A 26,018-nucleotide genomic window follows, 5' to 3' on the forward strand; every position below is an offset into this window, starting at 1 on the left:
TCAGTTTAACGCTCTCCCAACTGAGCTATTTCGGCAGTGCACAGAGCCCACAGCCACCTGCTCCAGCCTTCCTGTGTTGCGGCATGAGCGCACCAAGAGGAGCGGGAGAGTGTTGCAGGAACGTCACTCAGAAGGAAAGCCACCCAGCTGCGCCCTCTGAGCTCTGTCCAGCGCATCTTCCTCGCATGGACTCCTGCCTGCGACGGGCAGGAAACAATTAGCAAGAACAGAACAGCACCCCATGGGTGTCTCATGACCACACCTTAGGTTGTGACACGTGCAGGTGTGAGGGGTTGCCGGGCTACTCTGGAGCAGAGCTTGGGCGGAGGGGGGGCGGGAAAGCAGACAAAGAGGTGACACCTCAAGGTCTGCACGATCACAGCTCTCCGCCGCCCCAGGCTTCCGCTCGATAAGCTACTGGACACACCCGCCCCTCCTCACACAGACCGTGGAAAAGCCCCCGAGTGGGAGGGCTCTCTCTTCCTCCCAGGAGCTCTTGGACACGACGCACAGACAGAGCGCGGGGAGCCGCCGCCTGCAAACACGGCTCCAGGCAGGACTCCACTCCACAGGAGCCGCAGAGCAGAGGAGATGGGGGCAGCTTAGTTCCTGTGCAGAGACCTGAGCTGTTGTTGCTGCGGACGCTGTCTTTTCTGTTCTCGGGGTAGGAGTGAATGTTGAGTTGCCCTTAGAAATGAAGCAGAGCACTTCAACGGCACGGGTGTGTGTGTGTGCGTGCGCCCTGGTGATTCTGGGAGACAGATCGAACCTGGGCTAAAAGAGAGGGGGCTTAGCCCTCTTCCATTTGCTAGTTCAGAGTTGTACAACCCATTTGTATCTGCTAGGCGGCGCAGTCGTCGTGCACAAAGAACGCTTTGAAAAGCGTCAAAAGCAAGTCATTCCGAGTTGGTCGTTTGTGTTTTCCGTTCAGACGCGAAATGCTGAAATGATCTCTCGGCTCCTCGGTTGTCATTTCTGCTCCGTAAAGGAATCACAGCACGCGTCGCCTTCCAGCACGCTGGGTCGGGACACGATGCCGGGGATCGAAGGGTGTGACGTCTTCCTCGTTAGTATAGTGGCAAGTATCCCCGCCTGTCACGCGGGAGACCGGGGTTCGATTCCCTGACGGGGAGTAGAAAGCAAGCTTTTCTTTTACCTCCTTAGAGAAAGGACTGCCTTTCACTTCTCTGTTTTCTTTCACAGCGTCGTGCACCTTTTCATTGCTCTCGCTTTCAGAGCCTCCGCACGGCACACGACTCGACATCAGAAAGCACATTGAAGTGAAAGCAGGAAGCGCTGCGACATGCGCTGTGCAGATCCAGCCACACTAAGAGGTGAGTGGGTCTGTTCGATGCACAAAGAACGCTTTGATAAGCGTCAAAGGCAAGTCATTCCGAGTTGGTCGTTTGTGTTTTCTGTTCAGACGCGAAATGCTGAAATGATCTCTCGGCTCCTCGGTTGTCATTTCTGCTCCGTAAAGAAATCACAGCACGCGTCGGCTTCCAGCACGGTGGGTCGGGACACGATGCCGGGGGTCGGAGAGAGCGATGTCTTCCTCGTTAGTATAGTGGTGATTATCCCCACCTGTCATGCGGGAGACTGGGGTACATCAGGACGCGCATTGGAGTGAAAGCAGGATGCGCTGCGACATGCACTGTGCAGATCCCGCCACACTTAGAGGTGAGTGGGTCTGTGCGATCACAGCGCTAGGCGAATCCCCAATCCCCTTTTGTGCGTGGCGACAAAAGAAGCCGGTCTGTTTCCGCCCAGTTTCGAACCAGGGACTTTTCGCGTGTGAGGCAAACGTGATAACCACTACACTACGGAAACGGTAGCAAACCCTTCCCAGCGGCCCAGTGCTGAGCTTCGCCAATGCGATTCAGCTGCTTCCAGTGCCTTTATTGGAGTGCGCTGATGGACCGTGCTCTCTCTCCAGAGACCAGCACGCCTGTCATGGACGGAGCAGGAAAAGCGGCGCCACATTCTACAGCCCTCTCCACGCAATCGACGAAATCGGGCTACTGAAGTGGAGAAAATCGCCTCTCCAGAAAGTGCAAATATCATCTTGGAGAGTATAAATCCTATTGCCGAAGGTCAGCCCTGTCTACCAGAGTAACCCTCCCACCTCCTGCAGCGATGATCAGCTCGTCTCTCACGCGAGAAGTCTTCGGTTGGAAACAAGCGCCCCCTCTTCTCGCGCGTTTTGCACGTTCGAGTGGTTTTAATGCGGCTCCTTCGTACACGGTGCTGATCTTTTGGAAAGCAGGAGGCAAAACTGACACGTTCCCATACCGGGAGTCAAACCCGGGCCGCCTGGGTGAAAACCAGGAATCCTAACCACTAGACCATATGGGAGCACACAACCCCGCTGTTCCGGGCATCATGCAAGCAAACTACATAAATATGAGAAAACACGCAAGAGAGTTGTCACTCAGAGTGTCGAAGGGTCGATGTATACTGGGGCTCAGTTGAAATGCAACGTCAGGACTTTTCCGAATTAGGTCACACGAAGAGAGCACAGCCTTTTCCGCCCTACCATGGGTGTATCGGTAACTCGCCGTGATCGTATAGTGGTCAGTACTTTGCGTTGTGGCCGCAACAACCCCGGTTCGAATCCGGGTCACGGCAGAATAGGGGCGTCTGCTTTTACTACTTGCGCGAATGAAGGCAAAAAAAAGCCAATCGATGTGAACGAACGGCGCTTTACAGAGGAGTACTGCCTGACTGGATCGTTGATGAACGACAGAGGCCACTCCGACCTCTTCTCGGTTTTCTTCAATGACTTACTAAGGATCTTCTTCACATTCGCCCATGCAGGGGAAGCCAGTTACACCAAAGCAAACGCAGGAAAGTGCATTTCAAGCAGAGACCAGGAGGGACTTGTTTACACCGAGAGTGGTCGGAGAATGGAACAATGCGCCCAGCCCTGTTGCTGGAGCCGATTCTTGATGAGATCTTGGGCTCACTGGATGCTAATCTTTCTGTTGTTCTTGCAGGTCCTGCGCTGCTTTTGAGCCGACAGAGCTCGTCCTGGTCTGTCGGCACAGCCCAATTGCAAATGATCGGCTCCGCGTACAGAAGGAACGTGCGTTTGGTACAAGAGTGCATGAAGGCACCGGAAATACATTGGGAACAAATGACCGGTCGCTCAAGACCTCTGTGAAGTACAGGAGCGTGCAACAAGAGGCTGTTTCCGCCCGGTCTCGAACCGGGGACCTTTCGCGTGTTAAGCGAACGTGATAGCCGCTACACTACGGAAACAGTGGGAAAAGGGGTCCCCCGGCAGTTAGTATTCAACTTCACAGCATTAGTGCTCGAGAATTCAATTGTTATCCCAACCAGTTGATATCAATTTAATTCCAAAGGTTATGTACTTGTTTTGAGTATCTAATGTAGAAGTTGTAAACAAGTTCAATTACGATACGGTCTAAATGAATGATATACCGAACTTATGTCCTCTTGATATATGTAACTTTTTGTAACTGAATGAATTTATATCTTTTGTATTCTGATAACCCTTACGATAAGATCTGTTAGGTTTACATGCATATTCTATATAATAATAAATGCATCCTCGTGTATTAGTACCTGTGTGTGCGTTGTTTGAGTTATATCGCATGGTTAGATTCTAAGACCATTAAAATAATCAATTTTGTGATTTACTGCCACAATTAATAATTGTCCCAGTAAATGCCCAAACCCCTACAGAACTGGTGCTTTGTGAGAGCACACTACAACAGTGTGTGATCTCCTGTCCCAGCCTGAGGAGCAGACAGCGAGCCTGTCTCTCAATAATACTAATAATACAGTGTGTGATCTCCTATCCCAGCCTGGGAAACTGTGAGTCAGCCACTCAATAATTATAATACAGTGTGATCTACTGTCCCAGCTTGAGGAACACACAGTGAGCCTGTTTCTCAATAATAATAATACAGTGTGTGACCTCCTGTCCCAGCTTAGGGAACAGTGAACTAGACTCTCAATAATAATAATACAGTGTGATCTCCTGTCCCAGCCTGAGGAACAGTGAGCCTGTCTCTCAATAATAATAATACAGTGTGTGACCTCCTGTTCCAGTTTGGGGAACAGAGAACTAGACTCTCAATGATAATAATACAATGTGATCTACTGTCCCAGCCTGAGGAACAGTGAGTTTATCTGTCAATAATAATAATACAGTGTGATCTCCTGTCCCAGCCTGAGGAACAGTGAGCTAGTCTCTCAATAATAATAATAATACAGTGTGATCTCCTGTCCCAGCCTGAGGAACAGTGAGCCTGTCTCTCAATAATAATAATACAGTGTGTGATCTCCTGTCCCAGCCTGAGGAACAGACAGTGAACCTGTCTCTCAATAATGATAATAATACAGTGTGTGGCCTCCTGTCCCAGCCTGAGGAAGAGACAGTGAGCATGTCTCTCAACAATAATATTAATAAACTGTGTGATCTCCTGTCCCAGTCTGAGGAACAGACAGTGAGCCTGTCTCTCAATAATAATAATACAGAACGTGATCTCCTGTCCCATCATAAGGAATAGACAGTGAACCTGTCTCTCAGTAATAATACAGTGTGTGATCTTCTGTCCCAGTCTAGGGAATTGAAAGTGAGCCTGTCTCTCAGTAATAATAATATAGTGTGTGATCCACTGTCCCAGCCTGAGGAACAGACAGTCAGCCCGTCTCTCAATAATAATAATACAGTGTGTGATATCCTGTCCCAGCCTGAGGAACAGACAGGAGTGAGCCAGTCTCTGAGTAATAATAAAGCAGATTATGATCTGCTGTCCCAGCCTAAGGAACAATCAGGAAAGAGCAGGTCTCTCGATAATAATAATACAGTGTGTGATCTCCTGTCCCAGCCTGAGGAACAGACAGTGAGCCTGTCTCTCAATAATAATAATATAGTGTGTGACCTCCTGTCCCAGCCTGAGAAACAGACAGTGTGCCTATCTCACAATAATAATAATACAGTGTGTGACCTCCTGTCCCAGCCTGGGGAACTGTGTGCCAGACTCTCAATAATAATAATACAGTGTGATCTCATGTCCCAGCCTCAGGTACAGTGAGCCTGTCTCTCAATAATAATAATCCAGTGTGATACTTCCTGTCCCAGCCAGAGGAACAGACAGTGAGCCTGTCTCTCAATAATAATAATACAGTGTGTATTATTGTGTATTATTATTTCTCAGCCTGAAGAACAGTGAGCCTGTCTCTCAATAATAATAATACAGTGTGTCATCTCCTGTCCAAGCCTGAGGAACAGTGAGCTTGTCTCTCAATAATAATAATACAGTGTGATCTCCTGCCCCAGCCTGAAGAACAGTAAACCTGTCTCTCAATAACAATAATCCAGTGTGTGATCTCCAGTCCTGAGGAACAGACAGTGATCCTGTCTCTCAATAATAATAACCTAGTGTGGAATGTCCTGTCCCAGTCTGAGGAACAAACAATGAGCATGTCTCTCAATAATAATAGAATAGTGTGTGATCTCCAGTCCCAGCCAGAGGAACAGACATTGAGCCTGTCTCTCAATTATAATAATACAGTGTGTGACCTCCTATCCCAGCCTGAGGAACAGACAGTGAGCCTGTCTCTCAATAATAATAATACAGTGTGTGACCTCCTCTCCCAGCCTGGTGAACACTGAGCCAGACTCTCAGTCATAATAATACAGTGTGATCTACTGACTCAGCCTGAGGAACAGTGAGCTTGTCTCTCAATAATAATAATACAGTGTGATCTCCTGTCCATGCCTGGAATACAGACAGTAAACCTGTCTCTCAATAATAATAATCCAGTGTGTGACTTCCTGTCCCAGCCTGAGGATCAGACAGTGAGCCTGTCTCTCAATAATAATAATACAGTGTGTCATCTCCTGTTCCAGCCTGAGGAACAGACAGTGAGCCTGTCTCTCAATCATAATAATACAGTGTGTGACCTCCTGTCCCAGCCTGGGGAACAGTGAGCCAGACTCTCAGTCATAATAATACAGTGTGATCTACTGTCCCAGCCTGAGGAACAGTGAGCTTGTCTCTCAATAATAATAATACAGTATGGTCTCCTGTCCCAGCCTGAGGAACAGAAAGTGAGCCTGTCTCTCAATAATAATAATAATACAGTGTGTGACTTCCTGTCCCAGCCTCAGGAACAGCGAGCCTGTTTCTCAATAATAATAATACAGTGTGTCATCTCCTGTCCCAGCCTGAGGAACAGTGAGCTTGTCTCTTAATAATAATAATACAGTGTGATCTCCTGTCTTAGCCTGAGGAACAGACAGTGAACCTGTCTCTCAATAATAATAACCTTGTGTGGAATGTCCTGTCCCAGTCTTAGGAACAAACAGTGAGCATGTCTCTCAATAATAATAATATAGTGTGTGACCTCCTGTCCCAGCCTGAGAAACAGCGAGCCTGTCTCTCAATAATAATAATAGTGTGTCATCTCCTGTCCAAGCCTGAGGAACAGTGAGCCTGACTCTCAATAATAATAATACAGTGTGTGATCTCCTGTCTTAGCCTGAGGAACAGACAGTGAACCTGTCTCTCAATAATAATAACCTTGTGTGGAATGTCCTGTCCCAGTCTGAGGAGCAAACAGTGAGCATGTCTCTCAATAATAATAGAACAGAGTGTGATCTCCAGTCCCAGCAAGAGGAACAGACAGTGAGCCTATATCTCAATAATAATAATACAGTGCGTGATCACCTGTACTAGCCTGAGGAACAGACAGTGAACCTGTCTCTCAATAATAATAATACAGTGTGTGACCTCCTGTCCTAGCCTGAGGAAGAGACAGTGAACCTCTCTGTCAGTAATAATAATACAGTGTGTGATCTCCTGTCCCAGCCCAAAAGAAGAGACAGTGAGCCAATCTCTCAATAATAATAATACAGTGTGTGATCTCCTGTCCCAGCCTGAGGAACAGACAGTGAACCTGTCTCTCAATAATAATAATAATACAGTGTGTGACCTCCTCTCCCAGCTTGAGGAACAGACAGTAAGCCTCTCTCTCATTAATAATAATAAAGTGTGTGACCTCCTGTCCCAGCCTGAGGAACAGCGAGCCTGTCTCTCAATAATAACAATACAGTGTGTCATCTCCTGTCCCAGCCTGAGGAAAGTGAGCTTGTCTCTTAATAATAATAATAATAATACAGTGTGATCTCCTGTCCCAGCCTGAGTAACAGTGAACCTGTCTCTCAATAATAATAATACAGTGTGTGACCTCCATTTCCAGCCTGAGGAAGAGACAGTGAACCTCTCTATCAGTAGTAATAATACAGTGTGTGATCTCCTGTCCCAGCCCTAAAGAAGAGACAGTGAGCCTGTCTCTCAATCATAATAATACAGTGTGTGATCTCCTGTCTCAGCCTGGGGAACAGACAGTAAACCTGTCTCTCAATAATAATAATACAGTGTGTGACCTCCATTTCCAGCCTGAGGAAGAGACAGTGAACCTCTCTATCAGTAGTAATAATACAGTGTGTGATCTCCTGTCCCAGCCCTAAAGAAGAGACAGTGAGCCTGTCTCTCAATCATAATAATACAGTGTGTGATCTCCTGTCTCAGCCTGAGGAACAGACAGTGATCCTGTCTCTCAATAATAATACCCTAGTGTGGAATGTCCTGTCCCAGTCTGAGGATCAAGCAATGAGCATGTCACTCAGTAATAATAGAATAGTGCGTGATCTCCTGCAATATTCTGAGGAACAGACAGTGAGCCTGTCTCTCAATAATAATAATACAGTGTGTGACCTCCTATCCCAGCCTGAGGAACAGACAGTGAGCCTGTCTCTCAATAATAATAATACAGTGTGTGACCTCCTGTCCCAGCCTGGGGAAGAGACAGTGAGCCTGCCACTCAATAATAATATTACAGTGTGTGATCTCCTTTCCCAGCCAGGGATCAGACAGTAAATCTGTCTCATAATAATAGTAATCCACTGTCTTAGCCTGAGGAACAGACAGTGATCCTGTCTCTCAATAATAATAAAAATACAGTGTGTGACGTCCTGTCCCAGCCTGAGGAACAGACAGTGAGCCTGTCTCTCAATAATAATAATAATACAGTGTGTGACCTCCTGTCCCAGCCTGAGGAACAGACAGTGAGCCTGTCTCTCAATAATAATCAGTGTGTGACTTCCTGTCCCAGCCTGAGGAACAGACAGTGAGCCTGTCTCTCAATAATAATAATACAGTGTGTGTCCTCCTGTCCCAGCTTGGGGAACAGTAAGCCAGACTCTCAACAATAATAATACAGTGTGATCTACTGTCCCAGCCTGAGGAACAGTGAGCTTGTCTCTCAATAATAATAATACAGTTTGATCTCCTGTCCCAGCCTGAGGAACAGACAGTGAGCCTCTCTCTCAATAATAATAATAAAGTGTGTGACCTCCTGTCCCAGCCTGAGGAACAGCGAGCCCGTCTCTTAATAATAATAATACAGTGTGATCTCCTGTCCCAGCCTGAGGAACAGTGAGCCCGACTCTCAATAATAATAATACAGTGTGTGATCTCCTGTCTTAGCCTGAGGAACTGACAGTGAACCTGTCTCTCAATAATAATAACCTTGTGTGGAATGTCCTGTCCCAGTCTGAGGAGAAAACAGCGAGCATGTCTCTCAGTAATAATAGAACAGTGTGTGATCTCCAGTCCCCGCAAGAGGAACAGACAGTGAGCCTATATCTCAATAATAATAATACAGTGCGTGACCTCCTGTCCCAGCCTGAGGAAGAGACAGTGAACCTCTCTGTCAGTAATAATAATACAGTGTGTGATCTCCTGTCCCAGCCCAAAAGAAGGGACAGTGAGCCTATCTCTCAATAATAATAATACAGTGTGTGATCTCCTGTCCCAGCCTGAGGAACAGACAGTGAACCTGTCTCTCAATAATAATAATAATACAGTGTGTGACCTCCTGTCCCAGCCTGAGGAACAGACTGTGAGCCTGTCTCTCAATAATAATAATACAGTGTGTGACTTCCTGTCCCAGCATGAGGAACAGACAGTGAGCCTCTCTCTCAATAATAATAATAAGGTGTGTGACCTCCTGTCCCAGCCTGAGGAACAGCGAGCCTGTCTCTCAATAACAATAATACAGTGCGTGATCACCTGTACTAGCCTGAGGAACAGACAGTGAACCTGTCTCTCAATAATAATAATAATACAGTTTGTGACCTCCTGTCCCAGCCCAAAAGAAGAGACAGTGAGCCTATCTCTCAATAATAATAATACAGTGTGTGATCTCCTGTCCCAGCCTGAGGAACAGACAGTGAACCTGTCTCTCAATAATAATAATAATACAGTGTGTGACCTCCTGTCCCAGCCTGAGGAACAGACAGTGAGCCAGTCTCTCAATAATAATAATACAGTGTGTGACTTCCTGTCCCAGCATGAGGAACAGACAGTGAGCCTCTCTCTCAATAATAATAATAAGGTGTGTGACCTCCTGTCCCAGCCTGAGGAACAGCGAGCCTGTCTCTCAATAATAATAATACAGTGTGTCATCACCTGTCCCAGCCTTAGGAACAGTGAGCTTGTCTCTTAATAATAATAATACAGTGTGATCTCTTATCCCAACCTGAGGAACAGTGAGCTTGTCTCTTAATAATAATAATACAGTGTGATCTCTTATCCCAACCTGAGGAACAGTGAGCCTGACTCTCAATAATAATAATACAGTGTGTGATCTCCTGTCTTAGCCTGAGGAACAGACAGTGAACCTGTCTCTCAATAATAATAACCTTGTGTGGAATGTCCTGTCCCAGTCTGAGGAACAAACAGTGAGCATTTCTCTCAATAATAATAGAACTGTGTGATCTTTAGTCCCAGCAAGAGGAACAGACAGTGAGCCTATATCTCAATAACAATAATACAGTGCGTGATCACCTGTACTAGCCTGAAGAACAGACAGTGAGCCTGTCTCTCAATAATAATAATACAGTGTGTGACTTCCTGTCCCAGCATGAGTAACAGACAGTGAACCTCTCTCTCAATAATAATAATAAAGTGTGTTACCTCCTTTCCCAGCCTGAGGAACAGCGAGCCTGTCTCTCAATAATAATAATACAGTGTGTCACCTCCTGTCCCAGCCTGAGGAACAGTGAGCTTGTCTCTTAATAATAATAATACAGTGTGATCTCCTGTCCCAGCCTGAGGAACAGTGAGCCTGACTCTCAATAATAATAATACAGTGTGTGATCTCCTGTCTTAGCCTGAGGAACAGACAGTGAACCTGTCTCTCAATAATAATAACCTTGTGTGGAATGTACTGTCCCAGTCTGAGGAACAAACAGTGAGCATGTCTCTCAATAATAATAGAACAGTGTGTGATCTCCAGTCCCAGCAAGAGGAACAGACAGTGAGCCTATATCTCAATAATAATAATACAGTGCGTGATCACCTGTACTAGCCTGAGGAACAGACAGTGAACCTGTCTCTCAATAATAATAATACAGTGTGATCTCCTGTCCCAGCCTGAGGAACAGGCAGTGAGCCTGTCTCTCAATAATAATAATACAGTTTGTGATCTCCTGTCCCAGCCCAAAGGAAGAAACAGTGAGCCTATCTCTCAATAATATTAATAAACTGTGTGATCTCCTGTCCCAGCCTGAGACACAGACAGTGAGCCTCTCTCTCAATAATAATAATACAGAGTGTGATCTCCTGTCCCAGTCTGGGGAACAGAAAGTGAGCCTGTCTCTCAGTAATAATAATATAGTGTGTGATCCACTGTCCTAGCCTGGGGAACAGACAGTCAGCCCGTCTCTCATTAATAATAATACAGTGTGTGATCTCCTGTCCCAACCTGAGGAACAGATAGGAGTGAGCCGGTTTCTCAATAATAATAAAGCAGATTATGATCTCCTGTCCCAGCCTAAGGAACAGTCAGGAAAGAGCAGGTCTCTCGATAATAATAATACAGTGTGTGATCTCCTGTCCTAGCCTGAGGAACAGACAGTGAGCCTGTCTCTCAATAATAATAATACAGTGTGTGACTTCCTGTCCAAGCCTGAGGAACAGACTGTGAGCCAGTCTCTCAAAATAATAAAAATACAGTGTGTGACCTCCTGTCCCAGCCTGAGGAAGAGACAGTGAGCCTGCCTCTCAATTATAATAATACAGTGTGTGACCTCCTGCCCCAGCCTGGGGAACAGTGAGCCAGACTCTCAATAATAATAATACAGTGTGATCTCCTGTCCCAGCCTGAGGAACAGTGAGTCTGTCTCTCAATAATACAAATACAGTGTGTGATCTTCTGTCCCAGCCTGAGGAACAGACAGTGAGTCTTTCCCTCATTAATAATAATACAGTGTGTGACTTCCTGTCCAAGCCTGAGGAACAGAGAGTGAGCCTTTCCCTCAATAAGAATAATACAGTGTGTGACCTCCTGTCCTAGCCTGAGGAACAGACAGTGAGCCTGTCTCTCAATAATAATAATACAGTGTGTGACCTCCTGTCCCAGCCTGGGGAACAGTGAGCCAGACTCTCAATAATAATAATACAGTGTGATCTCCTGTCGCAGCCTGAGGAACAGTGAGCCTGTCTCTCAATAATAAAAATACAGTTTGTGATCTCCTGTCCCAGCCTGAGGAACAGACAGTGAGCCTGTCTCTCAATAATAATAATACAGTGTGTGATGTCCTGTCCCAGCCCAAAGGAAGAGACAGTAAGCCTATCTCTCAATTATATTAATAAACTGTTTGATCTCCTGTCCTAGCCTGAGATACAGACAGTGAGCCTGTCTCTCAGTAATAATAATAAAGAGTGTGATCCACTGTCCCAGCCTGGGGAACAGACAGTCAGCCCGTCTCTCAATAATAAAAAAACAGTTTGTGATCTCCTGTCCCAGCCTGAGGAACAGACAGTGAGCCTGTCTCTCAATAATAATAATAATAATAATTATAATAATAATAATAGAGTGTGTGACCACCGACAATGGCCACAAAGCCGGGGAATGGCACCTGTAAAGTGTTAATTGGGGCACAGGAACAGCCCGTCTTGTCTCGGGGGCCGGCTTCAAAGACAATACAGCAAACACAACGGGGCAGGGGAAGAAGACGACACGACACATGCAGGTACATTCAGTTCCGGCCGGAACGAGTCATTTGTCAGTGTTTTCAAGTGCTGGGAGCCGAGTAATCCTTCGCTTGTATCGTTTCTCCCCGGTGACTAGATCTCACCCTGCGACTCTCGACTGGGCTCACCCACGGCAGCCCAGCAGGTGTGAGCCTAGCTGGCACCCGGATGGGAGATTCCCCCCAGAAAAGCTCAGGTTGCTGCTGCTCCTGCAAGAGGTGTGACTGGGACCAGTAGGGAGCGCTCACCCTGCGGTCTGTGTGGCTTTCTTATGCCCCAGCATCCTGATGGCAACACTCTGCTGCACAAACAGGCGCCGCTCTTCGGGGGAGGCGTAAAACCGAGGTCCCGACCCTCCTTGGCCATTAAGAAATTCCAAGGCGTCTCTCAAAAAGAGATGCCGGAGGTGTCACTCTGGTGTTAGTGTTCCCCTTTACCAATCAGTCGGGGTCTCCTCCTAATCAGCGTCTCATATGTAACAATCAATGACGAGGCCCTCCTGTCCTGCGATATTGTACTTGTCTCCTGGCCGCTGGCTGGCGCCGTGAGATTTAGTCCTTGCGCAAGAGACCGGGGGCAGAGCGCGAACGCGGTCCCCCGCCCCCCGCAAAGTGTGCGCTCCAGGTTCCCTCTCGGGGCTCTGCAACACAGCGGAAAGGCAGCGAGAAGGAACCTCTTGCTCTGACGCCGCAAGGCCACAAGAGGGCGGAGGCGCCGCGCGCCCGGCCGACGTGTTGGACTGGTGCGCTTTATGTGCTGAAATAAACACGCGACAGCCCAGAAATGTTTTCAGAGTGCTGTGCACTGGAGGTTTTTGTCTTGTGAAGACTTGCCTTGTGCTCCTCCGTGCAGTTTGTTTGTCCTCCTCCAGTGCGAGACAAGCCAACACTAGGGAGCACATTCGCCAACATCCAGGCACGCAATGCGATTTGGAATGAAGCTCCTTTCCAAAGAGTTGCACACGATCGATCCTTCAGTCCTGCTCGGGGAGCACGGAGCCCCAGCCACACACAGCTTCAAGTAGCGAGTCAGGCGCCACTGCTTTCACTTGCGGCCACACCACCCTCAACGCGCCCGATCTCGTCTGATCTCAGAAGCTAAGCAGGGTCGGGTCTCGTTAGTACTTGGATGGGAGACCGCCTGGGAATACCTGGTGCTGCAAGCTTTTGCTCTCTCGGCCAGCAGGGGTCGCCATTGGTGCCGTAGGCTTTGGGAGGAAAACCTGGAGGATGGAAAGGTGATCTATAGCCTCATCTCTAGAGATGTTTTGTTGCTATGGCATGTGTGTGACCCATATAAAAAAAACCCCGTTTGTAAAACGAATATCGAAGCTGCCTCGAAATCTACAAATGAAGATGAGTCGATAAACCACTTGTTTTTCGTACAACTATACATATATTCATTTATTACTGATTTCATTCATTGAGCACGGATACAATAGAGGTACAGCCATTCACTGTTTGACATGTCTGCACTGGTACAGAACCTAGCAATCAGAAAATGGGTGAAACTGTCTTTAGAATTAGCATACAGTACCGAGGTCCCCATGACCAAATAAAGGCTAACCTCGATAATCAGCCTAAATAATGCAGACTACAGCAAAACAACTGACTTTGAAAAGGGAATGAATGTCCGGAACCAGCTTGAAATGCCTCTCCGGACCTCTAACTAAAAGAAACCGAGAACCAGCAGTATCATCGACTCCTTTCGAACTGGGATCCTATCGCAGCCACGCAGTTCGTGGTGTCGTAACTCTTCCATATCTGATATTGGACCAAGCACATCAGATATAATCTTTGATATAATCTTAGTGTCCACATTATTATACATCTCTGTAAAGTTCTTATATACTAAAGCATTATTCATTTGTTTAAAACACTTCTGCAATGACAGTCTCTCCACTCTAACAGAACAAGGCCTTATTATCATCAAGCGCTGTAGGAGCTGCTGTTGTTCCTCCCTGTCCTAACTCTGTGTGTGACTCAGTACTGTTCTCTTCAGGTACATCAGTCTGCTGATCTGCAGGGTCAATCAACTGAGGATCCACATCCTGCTTTTTAAGATTAAATGCATACAGTTGTTTTTTGTGATTTTGTACAGAGTCACAGTCAAGTTCTTTACAACCTTGTCTAATATTGTTAGTATCTAGATTATTAATCTTCTTTGTAAAGTCCTCAGCTACTAAGAGCCCAGGTGTCTCACTCTCCGGCTCTGCCTTCATCATGGGCACAGAGTCCAGATCCTTGACACTCTGTCTGCTGTCTGTGTGCTGCTCACTGAGTGCTTCTTTCTCTTCTGCAGCAGTGAGCTCTGTCTCCTGCATCAGACTGGAGCCCCACTCCCCCTCACTGTGCTGCTGTTCAAGAGGAGCCCTTTCCCCAGCTTCAGGGAGAGCACTGGCCTCTGACCCTGAAAACACAGGAGAAGAGAATAAAACCTTTAATGTGATCTTAGAGGAGAATTCAAAAGGAAATAATATTCATACATAAGAGGCTTAAAAATTTAATTTTGAGATAGCAAGGAAATATCATCAATAACCTTGTCTAAATTAAATTGTCAAAGCTCATTTTTTAAACTAGATATACACCAAGTAGTCAAACACACTTGAGTTGCCTGAACATAGATAACGTGAAAAGGAACTGAAAATAATAAAATAATTTTCATCCTAGTTTCTGTCCGGGTGAGGTTCTGAATCCAACAAAAGGAAATGTTCAGCCACAGTGATCAGAAAAGCATGAACTGCAGATGCAGAACAAGACTTGTTCTCCTACAAATGAAAGGGATTTTATAGCACCTAGATAGACTAGCACAGAGCACTTGTCACCCCAATATTCACAAACTGAGTGGATGCTACAGTTCACTGACACTGCACCGAGACACAGGAGAAAACATGCAAGATGGGGCCGACAGGGAAGGCTGCCGTCCTGCGAGCTCCCATTCGTCCTTGTCTATTTTTTTATTTTTTGTTGTTTTTCGTACTGCTAACTGCACATACTGCTTGCTCAGTGATTAGTTATAACCGACAAACACTTATAAACATAAGATCGAATATTGGCACAGTTAAATCTACACCAATAATTACTGCCGACTATCTGGACTGTGGTGTCTCACCTGTACCTGTACTGGGAAGAAGACGGCATCATAGGAAGAGGGGTAAACGGGCAGGCGTTCTGGTAAGATTGAGGCAACGCAGCAAATCGCTCCCAGCCCCGAGTATACTTCTTGCTAATGTTCAGTCACTGGACAATAAACTGGGTGAACAGAGAGCAAGACTTACTTTCCAACGGGACATCAAGAACAGCAATGTGCTGGCATTAACTGAAACCTGGCTTGACCCGTCTGTTCCGGACTCTGCTATCCTCCCGGGAGGATTTTCTGTTCACCGTCAGGACAGAACAACGGATTCGGGTAAGAGCAAAGGGGGCGGGGTATGCTTCATGGTAAACAATTCCTGGTGTACAGACGTGGAGATTATTTCAACATCTTGCTCTACACATCTTGAACATTTGACAATAAAATGTCGCCCTTTCTATCTCCCGAGGGAGTTCACATCGGTAGTTCTCACAGTGGTGTATATTCCACCACAGGCAAATTACACAAAGGCACTGGATGAACTACACTCTCACCTTAACAGACAGGAGAATACACATCCTGAGGGGGCATTCATCATAGCGGGTGATTTCAACAGTGCGAACTTGAAAAAAACAATGCCTTATCTACATGAATACATCGATTGCCCGACGCACGGAACAAACACGTTGGTCAATGTTTACACTCCCTTCCGGGATGGTTACAAAGCCCTCCCCCCTCCTCCTTTCGGCAAATCTGATCACGCCTCCGTTCTGCTACTTCCCGTTTACAAGCAGAAGCTTAAACAGGAGAGGCCAGCGTTAAGAACCATTCAACGTTGGTCGGATGAATCAGATTTTATACTAAATCACTGTTTTGCTACCACTGACTGGCAGATCTTCCGCGAAGCTGCCGAAAATAATATCAATCTGTATACGGACTATGTTACTGGCTACATCAGCGAATGTATTGAAGACGTGGTTCCCAGGATTACTGTTCGCACATATCCAAATCAGAAACAGTGGATAAATGGTGAGATACGTGCCAAACTGAAAGCTAGGACAGCTGCTTTCAATTCTGGCGATATGGGTAAATACAAAAAATCCAGATACAACCTCAGGAAAGCCATCAAAAGAGCTAAATACAACTACAGAGTAAAACTAGAGTCATATTATCACGGCTGCAACACACGGACAATGTGGAGTGGTATACGCACCATTACAGACTACAAAACGCAACCCAGCTACAGTGGTGTGAAAAAGTGTTTGCCCCCTTCCTGATTTCTTATTTTTTTGCATGTTTGTCACACTGATATGTTTCAGATCATCAAACAAATTGAAATATTAGACAAAGATAACACAAGTAAACACAAAATGCAGTTTTTAAATGAAGGTTTTTATTATTAAGGGGAAAAAAATCCAAACCTACATGGCCCTGTGTGAAAAAAGTGATTGCCCCCCCTGTTAAAACATAAATTAACTGTGGTTTATCACATCTTTGGAAAGCTGAGTTCAATTTCTCTAGCCACACCCAGGCCTGATTACTGCCACACCTGTTCTCAATCAAGAAATCACTTAAATAGGACCTGCCTGACAAAGTGAAGTAGACAAAAGATCCTCAAAAGCTAGACATCATGCTGCGACCCAAAGAAATTCAGGAACGAATGAGAAACAGAGTAATTGAGATTTATCAGTCTGGAAAAAGTTATAAAGCCATTTCAAAAGCTTTGGGACTTCAGCGAACCACAGTGAGAGCCATTATCCACAAAACATGGAACAGTGGTGAAACATTTCAGTGTGACAAACATGCAAAAAAATAAGAAATCAGGAAGGGGGCAAACACTTTTTCACACCACTGTATATCGCACAACAGTCTGCCTCTCTTCCTGATGAGCTAAATTCATTCTATGCTCGGTTTGAGGTCAGCAACGCAGATCCAGTCAGGAAGATTCCAGAAATCCAAAACGGAAACCCACTGATTGTATCCAGAGCGGATGTTTGTAAAGTTTCTTAAAAAGACCAATCCACGCAAGGCTCCTGTCCCTGATGCCATCCCTGGCCGCGTTCTGAAGGCATGTGCAGATCAGCTGGCAGATGTCTTCTCAGACATTTTTAATCTCTCTCTAGCTCAGTCTATAGTTCTTTCCTGCTTTAAGAAAACCACCATTGTCCCTGTTCCTAAAAAATCCAGAGTCAGCTGCCTAAATGACTACCGCCCTGTTGCACTCACATCAGTTATCATGAAGTGCTTCGAGCGGTTGGTCAAAGCATACATCACCTCCTCACTGCCTGACACCCTAGACTCACTGCAATTTGCATACTGCCAGAACAGGTCAACAGAAAATGCTATTGCCACTGCCCTCCATACTGCCCTCTCACACCTGGATAAGAAAGGAACATATGTGAGAATGCTGTTTGTTGATTTCAGCTCAGCATTCAATACCATAGTGCCCTCAAAGCTCGTCATCAAGCTCCAGGACCTGGGACTGAACACCTCCCTCTGTAATTGGATCCTGGACTTCTTGACGGAACGTCCGCAGGTGGTGAAGGTACTCCTTATTTACCCATGATTGTGTCGCCAGGCATAACTCAAACTCCATCATCAAGTTTGCGGACGATACAACAGTCATTGGCCTGATCTCAGATGGTGAGGAGTCTGCATACAGGGAGGAGGTTGAAACCCTGGCAGTATGTTGCCAGGAGAATAACCTCTCTGTGAACATCAGTAAGACTAAGGAGATGATTGTGGACTATAGGAAACATCAGGGAGGAGCCCACACACCTATTTACATCAATGGGACTGCAGTGGAGAGGGTCAGCACCTTTAAGTTCCTGGGAGTTAACATCTCAGAGGATTTAACCTGGACCCACCACACCAACACTGTGGTCAAGACAGCACGGCAGTGCCTGTTCTTTCTCCGCAGGCTAAAGAAGTTCGGCATGCCATCACATATCCAGGCCAACTTCTACAGGTGCACTATTGAGAGCATCCTGACTGGTTGCATCAGTGCCTGGTATGGGAACTGTTCCGCCCAGGATCGCAAAGTATTGCAGTGGGTGGTGAAGTCAGCGCAGCTTATCACCAGCTCTGAGCTACCAAGCATCCCGGAGATCTACTCAGCTAGATGTCTGAAGAAGGCCTGGTCCATTATCAAGGACTCCAGTCATCCAACTCACAAACTATTTTCCCTCCTACCGTCCGGTAAAGTGTACCAAAGCATTCGGTCCAAGTCCAACAGACTACAGAACAGCTTCTACCTCCAGGCAATAAGACTGATAAATAGCCAACCTGTAGCTGGCTATTTTCCTGGCTAGCACTCCTCTCCATCTGGCAGCAGCCTTCCTTCCCTCACCATAAAAAAGGCCCTCGTCCTCACCTTCACCTCCTCCCACCACTTTCCTACTGACCTGTACAGACACTGCAAGGACAGCCACTGTGATAGTTTCTCCTTGTAGTGGGATACTACCCCCTCGTTCTCTAGCAGCTTTGTGTTGAGTTTCCAGAGGCCTGGGCCAAAGACAGTCCCACCCTGGAGTTCCACTCTACACCCTAAAGCCTGATGATCTGAGAAGAAGACAGGCTGAAGAGTGACCCCAACAACTTTCACTCTCTCTGAGACAAAGCAATAGTCAATTCTAGGGCTGCTATTCCTCCCTGACCATGTATATCCTGCTGTTGTGGGATATATACATCTATATGTGTCTGAGAGTTTAAAGTCTTGAACTAAGTTTTGCAGGGCCAGTGAGCTGGAATCCAATTTTATCGGAGAGCTAGACTGCCTGTCTGTGTGCTCTAAGATACAATTAAAATCCCCTCCCACTATCACATCTGTGCTACATAACAATAGGGGAAAGAGTGCCTTGAGTAGCTCCACCCTTCCTCCCACGTCAGTAGGACAATACACATTGATTAGACGCAGGTTAACGGTCCCCCATTCGACAGCCACACAAAGCAACCTGCCATCTATGACCCTCTGAATACTTTTCAATATGAATGCCCATCCTTTGAAAAGAATGGCCACGCCAGAGGCTCTGTTGTTATTGTCCCCTGACCAAACAGAAGGCCCTTTATCCCACCTATCTTCAAAGCTTTTATACCTCTCTTGATAGGCTAAAGGACACACCTGCAACATCAACACATCTCCCTCTCTCTGCTGGAGGTAATCAAAGACAGACTGGCATTTAACTCTGTCATTGATACCTCTGGTGTTAAGAGAAATTATGTTTAGAGCCGTATTACGTAAGAAAGTGGAACCAGTCTTTACAAAACACATTTCTCTTCTGTCTCACCTGTTACCTTCTTCTTTTTCTTTTTCTTCTTACCAATTTCCTGCCAGCCATCCTCTGAATGAGCCTTCATCAGGGTGGCAGCAGTAAAAGCGTTCACGGAGTCCATTTCATGGAAGGGGGTAGAGGGAGGGGTGGAGGGGTTCCAGCTGTTCCCATCACCATGCTCTCCTTCCTCCTCGCTCGGGGAGAAAACAGAGTCATTTTTCCTTTTCCTCACGTCCAGCTCCTGGGAGCACTGAGGGGAAAGGGGTGCAGCCGATGCACCAGTCTCCTCTTCCCCCTCACCCACCAGCTGCTGCAGATCCTCCGTGATGGACTGGATGGAGGAGAGGAGGGCATCTGTAGCACTTGCAGAGTCTGAGAAAAGCAGCTCCGCTGAATCCTGGGTATCCTCGCTGGACCCGCTCCACCAGGGGGCCCCACACTGGCCCTCTTTCTGAGGAGCAGGAGTGGGGGAGGGGTCCTCGCTGTTCTCGGGGGTTTTCAAACCCTCGTGCTTGTCTGGTGCAGTCTGCGGTTGTGGGGGCGTAGTGGATCTCTCTTCCACTGGCCCCGGAGCCACAGCAGGACTGATCCTGGCTGGAGGCTGAGAGTCTTTGTCCAACAAGGGTTCTTTGTTTGACTTGTTGTTTGCTTTGGCTTTTCGGGCCGGTTTGGCTGAAACAAGCACTGCCTCATCCTTTCTCATTTTGAGTTTATTGGCGTAGGCGTGAGGGCAGTTCTTAAAAACGTGTCCTTCCGAGCCACATAAATTGCACTTTGGCAGCATTGAACAGTCAGAGGCTAAATGTCCCTGTTTGCCACAGGTCTTGCAGAATTTCACAGTGCAGGACGATGCCAGGTGTCCCACTGCACCACAGCGCCGACACACCTTTCGTTGTCCCACATAAAAAACATAGCCATTGCAGGCGCCCAGCCGGATTGTAGAGGGCAGGTGCCTTAAGCCTCCATTTACATTGTCCGGTAGCAAGCGAACCTCGAATTTCCTTGCTCCTGTTTTTATACCGTCAACATCTCTAACCTCAGTTCCATGGTGGACGGTGCAATACTGGTTAAGCCAGGTGTGAATGTCCTCCGTCTTTGCCAGTTCCGAGAACATAACAACATGCACGGTTTTCCTCTCTCTCTGTGTCAAAGGCTGCAAGTTGATCTTCTCAAGATAAGGAACTTTCCCTCTTTTTGCCTCAAACACATCCACACATTGTTCAAACAGAGGATAGGTAGCAAATACAACCTCAAATGCTTTCTGACCTGGGAGAGCAAAGATGAAATCCAAGTGCCGAGGTTCAAAGCCAAGTTCCTTCTGCAACACTTTTCTGCTGAACTGCATACGATCCATGAAGAAGTCATCCAAAAGCTCAAAACGCACAGCATTCTTGCGGGATCCAAAAGTTGCCATTTCGTAAACTGCAAAACAAACACTGCTTCCACAAAACAAGAAAACAATCCAACAACTCCACCTACAGGCTGATCAAGGTATCAGCAAACAAGCATTAGCTTTATTTGTTTTAAACCACACGAAACCAAACACAGGATCTACACACACAGGAGGAGACTGACGGAACACGTACACATTTTTAGGGTGGTAATTACCTAACAACACACTACACTTTTACAGGACTACACAGGGCACTAGAATTACTAGGACATTATTTACACAGGTAGGGTCAGCCGCTGGTCATCGTGCTGACCCTCAGACTCTCCCCGGCTACCACTCCCAGCATGCCCCGCGGTACTACGAGCGCCTAGGGGCGCTTCCTCCTCACCACCAGGCGAGGGCGTTACAATATAAAGGAAGGTAAACCGTTATAACGCAATCCGAACCAGGCAGGAGTTGAACCTACGATCTCTTGGTGAAAAGGTATTACATCACTGGCCCTGGTCTTATTACTCCATTGCACCATAGTAAGCTCAGCGACACTATTACTAATTACTATTACTAATACATTGCCCCCAGTCCAAAATTTCTAAGTAAAAAAAAACACGTTTTCTACACTTATGTCTGTTTAAAAATATGAAGACAAAGGGTTTGCGCTAAAATTCTGCTTCATTTTGAATGCAAATAAAAACAATTTTCTTCCAATAAATCATACATTTTGTTCCATCCTTCTTACTATACTTCTCTCTTGTAGTAGTAAAGCATTTTGATTGAAACCGAACAATACATTAAAGTTTTCATCTATACGCTTATACACGTCCGGACCCCCGCTGAACGATCACCAATCAATAACATTTGAACTCTGCGATATAGGCTCCTGCGCTCCGGATCATGTGTGAGAGACACTGAAATAGTCGTGTGAAAGTAGATTTTGCACCTGCGCCAGTGCTGTAGTGGTACCATACAAATCCACCACATGTTGGAAGCTCTGGAAGGCAACGTAAAATATTGCTCTGCCCGTTGGTTGATGAGGTATGCACGCTATATTTCAATTTAAATATACATTGAACCTATCAAAAAATCGATTTTGAGTCAAAATCGATTCATGTAAAAACTGATAAAGGTAATGCTTTTTTTCAGGGCTATAGCTACTTTTTTTAAGAAGTCTATCGCGATTGTGAAAATTAGATAAGGTGTACCAGCGGGTCTTCATATCGCCAGCTTCAGTCTCGCCTGTAGCTGCGAGAAGGTTAAAAGCGCACATGTGAGCTGTCTTTCGTCAAAAGCATTGCCGGAGCAGTAGAACGCAGAGCACTGTCCAGCAGCTGTAGACGGTGCTCGTGGAAGAACTAATTCCATTTTCAGCACAGGGAGTGAGAATGAGCTCAGTTCGGCTCCCAACAGAATCCGTTCTGGTTTGGTCACTGTCAGACTGTTTGGATCGCAACGTGAAAAAACACTCGCTCTCATCGTGTGACTTCAACTAGAGGAAGGGAAGATCTCATGTTTAAAAAAAATCAGGACTGAAGATAACGGGAACTGAATCCGGGGCTTCACGCTTATCAAATTATAAAATAATAATTATTAAAATATCAGGTTGTTTTATGCAGCATTTTGTGCGCAGTACGTCGTATTTATCTAACAAAAGAACAACAGCCTACCTCAAGGAGGGCTTCACACGCAGTCTGGGGTATTTTCCCCTTTTACATTTTTGCGATTTTATATCGAACCTGTTATACTCCCAAAAGTGCACAGTAGCTTGTACTGTGTGTCCTGTTTGCCTTTGCAAGCATTTGTTTAAAAAATAAGTTCACAATACGATAAAAACAGAGAAAGCACAAACTTAATAATATAACGATTCAAAATCAAAACCAAATCATAAAGTCAATTAAGTACCTAACTTTTGAAAATACTTTTTATCTACAAAAAACTTGACATTTGCATCTATTTTTGAATTACAAAGCAGACAGAGCAGGCCCTGAATTCAAAGAACAGATTTGTTAAAATCCCTTGTACCACTTTAGATTGATCTCGGTCAGAACAAGACCATCAGACGTGAGGGGAATTCAGAACAGGAGCCTCTGCTTCGTCGTTTATTGAGCTTCTGATCAACGTCTGAGTGAAAATTATTTATTGTCTTTGATTAAAGTACACAAAAGACACCTTCCTACAAGCCGGAGTCAAACCAGTAACCTAAGGATTCAACGCTGTTTTCACAACAGTCCTCCGCTCTATTAACTGAGCTATCGAATGAATGAGAGAAGTCGTTTCTTCACGCATACTGCCCAATGTAGTGTCATGTTCCGGGTGATTTAAATCCCAGTTTAACATCAAGTTTCCAACTCGTTTCCTTAGTCTTGTTTACCTTGAATTTAAGACACGAACCAGGATTCTACTGTATAAACGTCCAGGACTATTACGAAATGTTTGATGGGGCATCGATCACTCCAGGCGGAAATTGACTTATTTTTTTCTAGAGGGATCATATTAAACCTTTCATTTGGATCGAGAAGAGGATCCCCATGAGACACAAAACATACCTGTCTTTTTTCTTAAAATCGAAGAATTCTTGAATTTAAGACTACAACGAACTCAGCCCGCAGCTCCTTAATTAACCTGTTCTTAACTTCAAGGAGCCCAATCCTGAGCCCTCCAGAGGTTACTGAAATAGAGGACTGACTGAAATGAAGAAATTCAGAAGCAGACTAAGCGGAACACTGGATCACATTAGAATATTACCCTTTATAGTGGGAATAAAACTGTCACGACATAATGAATTTACGCATCAGTTGCTTGGAATATCATTGTAATATTTAATTTGCTTTCCTGTCACACCACTTTTATTAATTATGAAGTTTATCGATACACGTTTATTTAAAACAATGTCATTTATTATTAATACAAGTAAGAGGTTTATTCCATGCTGAAAAAAAGAAGAAAGAGAACACAACGTTTCGGCCGTGGAGCCTTCTTCAGGTGACACCTGAAGAAGGCTCCACGGCCGAAACGTTGTGTTCTCTTTCTTCTTTTTTTCAGCATGGAATAAACCTCTTACTTGTTCCTTTGCAGCCTACGCATGCTGACGCAGCTACCCACCTGAATTATTATTAATACAGTTTCATTCCGTCTTTATTAGAAGCTGTATCACAGGTAATGCATGTAAAGCCTTCAGTATGCGATTGTGAGTTCAGTTATCCCAGGGAGTGAAGAGAACTGAAATTAAGTAAAATGACATTTAAATAGAGTGTAAGTCTCAAAAGTTATCTCTCACTTCAAAATATTTACAAGACTCTACCAGAAGTGGGGTTTGAACCCACGTGGACATTTGTCCATTGGATTTTAAACCCAACGCCTTAACCATTCGGCCATCCTGATCAACAGCGACTTTTTCTCCGTTGTTTAACATTTCAATATGATTCAACTATTTAAAAAAATAAACCAGGGCCCTGTCACAGAAACGTACCCCGTTCTGCCGCGCAACAAACGGGTACTTAGCACTGTACTAAAGAGGAGCTGTGTTTACTGTCAGCAGACATTTCCTCATTTCGAAAGACGTTTTCGCCTTCTCTCAGCTTTTTAAAGACGGTCATAAACGATCAAGAAGTAATTAATTTCAGTTTGAAGTCTGTTTCTTTTGTCTCCGCTTTTGATGAAGAAAAGCCGTGCGTGGGAGATCCCCTCTCTGAAGAAGTTTGCCGTCACCCTGCAAGAGAGAAGATCCATCATTAACCGAGGCAACCGCTGAGACAATTAACATTAAACACGTGAAATGCGAGATGCTTTCTACTTAGGGATTTTATCGTTTCTACTTTGTCAGAAGTGGGATTTAAACAAAGGTCTCCAGGAAAAGCTGCAACCTAAACGCAATGCCTTAGACCACCAACCATCCAACCTGTGTCTCTTATATGGAATTATATTTTATTTCTTTCTACTGGTTGAAAAGAAAAAAAGTGAAATCATGTAATGAGGGAAATGACTTTTTTCATGGGAAAAACTTTTACGAGCAAATGTAAAGTTAGAGCAGCGCTCAATAAAAACGATCAGAAACCGAAAGCGCTTCTTATGCGGATCAGTATATTCCGATGCCGGTGGTTCTGCAGAAGAAATAAGAAAAGCCGAACTCAAAGCACTGTGTTGCCATTACGGCTACTCTGGCTGCAGCTGTTTTAAGATCTAGACAGCGGCACAGAAAGTTGTAGGAGGTCAGACAGTTCAGACAGTTTGCGCTGTCTGAAAAACAGTATGCGAATTTAAACTTATTTAAATAAGATTATTTACAATATAATACATGCTCCAAAAGCGTTAATCCTGCAGTGGCTGCCATTTGAAACGCCTTCATAAATGACGTGTAATAGAGATTTATGCAGCTGTATGTTACAGTATGTTGCAATCAGGAAAATAAACCTATAAGAAATGTACAATACAAGGTCTGTTCCCAAACGTGAAAGCTGTATTACTCTGATGTCGGTCTTTTTGAAATAATCCAGATTGTAAAAACGACTGCGCCCTAGCAGATCAAAATATTACAAGAAGGCTGTAAAGCACACTCTGAATCGATCCGAATATTTAATTTCCCGGTCCGTTTAGGCTACAACAGGCAATTTTACGTTTATCCAGCAAAGCATTTCTCAGTTTAGTGAACTACTGGTGCTTTTAAGATGTCTAATTGTAGTTCGTCAGGATGGCCGAGCGGTCTAAGGCGCCAGACTCACTGGCTCCTTTCTTTCCATTGCTTGGGTGTTCTGGTCTCTGAATAGAGGTGTCGGTTCAAATCCCACTCCTGACAAATAATACCTTCTCTCTGTCCTGCATTTTCCCGTCTTGTTGCTCTCGCTGACAATGACAGGAAGAGGAAAACGGATAAACCGGTTTGCGGGCACATAATGGGCAGGGAAATGCTTCGTGAACACTTCAATGTGATTAGCAGAAAGTCAAATAGGCTTCGATTCTCCCTTACGTTCGGGCTGCCTGTAATCGAGTAAAGATTTACTGCAAAGTATGTATTCAAATGTGAAAGACCGAAATATAAAGCCAGAAGAAGATTTATTAAAACATATCTGTTTTCCTTGCGGTTTATCCTTTAAATGTGGCATTGTGAAATCAACCTGTAGCCCTACGGAATGCAGTCACTCTCCCAGTGACAGCGGCAGGAGCAGAGAGATTATATCAGAGCTCGAACAGAGAGTTCGGAAATCGAGGGAAATT

The 26,018-nt window shown here is 45.4% G+C and overlaps 2 non-coding genes and 1 pseudogene across 2 annotated transcripts; 1 reads left to right on the top strand and 2 right to left on the bottom strand.

Annotated features, from left to right (window-relative positions):
* Positions 1-2,283: 2,283 nt before the first annotated feature.
* trnae-uuc (transfer RNA glutamic acid (anticodon UUC)) lies at positions 2,284-2,355 on the bottom strand. Its single transcript has one exon. It is a non-coding gene; the product is annotated as a tRNA-Glu (tRNA).
* A 10,768-nt stretch (positions 2,356-13,123) lies between these two features.
* LOC148812873 (5S ribosomal RNA) lies at positions 13,124-13,242 on the top strand (annotated as a pseudogene).
* Positions 13,243-24,105: 10,863 nt separating this feature from the next.
* On the bottom strand, positions 24,106-24,188 carry trnal-uaa (transfer RNA leucine (anticodon UAA)). The gene has a single exon. It is a non-coding gene; the product is annotated as a tRNA-Leu (tRNA).
* Positions 24,189-26,018: the final 1,830 nt, after the last annotated feature.

The sequence above is a fragment of the Atractosteus spatula genome (assembly GCF_055471065.1).
Source record: "Atractosteus spatula isolate fAtrSpa1 chromosome 10 unlocalized genomic scaffold, fAtrSpa1.hap1 SUPER_10_unloc_14, whole genome shotgun sequence".
Classification (NCBI taxonomy): Eukaryota; Metazoa; Chordata; class Actinopteri; order Semionotiformes; family Lepisosteidae; genus Atractosteus; species Atractosteus spatula.